Source organism: Buceros rhinoceros, unplaced genomic scaffold (genome assembly GCF_000710305.1).
Source record: "Buceros rhinoceros silvestris isolate BGI_N320 unplaced genomic scaffold, ASM71030v1 scaffold25233, whole genome shotgun sequence".
Lineage (NCBI taxonomy): Eukaryota > Metazoa > Chordata > Aves > Bucerotiformes > Bucerotidae > Buceros > Buceros rhinoceros.
This window is the reverse complement of record NW_010403391.1, coordinates 30185-31048: the sequence shown is the minus strand read 5'-3', so window position 1 is coordinate 31048 and position 864 is coordinate 30185.

The window sequence follows — 864 nt, the reverse complement described above, 5'->3', positions numbered from 1 at the left end:
ACTAATGACTTTTATTGATTTGAACACGAAGGGTTCGGCGTCGGGCCCTTCCCGCTGCCACAGAGGATTTGCTCCTCCAGGATGCCAGCGCATGGCCATCAAGAGGGTACGAACACTGGTTTTCTTCCCAAGGACAACTGGAAAAAACAGGGTTTGTGCACGTCACGGTGCGTTCACGTTTTTATGAACAGTATTTAATGCTTTGAGTGCCTCTAATCTTTTGAGATACGTTTGTGATTTATATTTCTTAATATTTCCCAGCACGGGTGTTCATTTCTGTCTTTATTATTATTATTATTATTATTTGCAAATAAAAACCAAATTGGCAACATGGTGTGTTTTCCCTCTCTCACCATTCCTCAGTATGTCGACTTTTCCCATCTACAATTTGCATCTGAGCATCAAAAACTGACTCAACACAAAAATAAAACCAAAAACAAAACCAGAAAAACAACCTGAAACCAAAACCGATCTTGGTAATTAACTCAGAAAGATGATCACCTTGTGGTCTGAGCTTGGGGAGCTCCCAGGGTTTAACCCCCTCCCTGACTCTTGGTAAGTTTTCAGCTTTCTGTTGCTGTTCCCTTACTGGTAAAATGGGTTTGCAGGTACATCATGATCCCCAAATCGGGGTCCATCGGCATCAGCTTTGCTGGATCAAACAAAACCGATCTTGGTAATTAACTCAGAAAGATGATCACCTTGTGGTCTGAGCTTGGGGAGCTCCCAGGGTTTAACCCCCTCCCTGACTCTTGGTAAGTTTTCAGCTTTCTGTTGCTGTTCCCTTACTGGTAAAATGGGTTTGCAGGTACATCATGATCCCCAAATCGGGGTCCATCGGCATCAGCTTTGCTGGATCAAAGG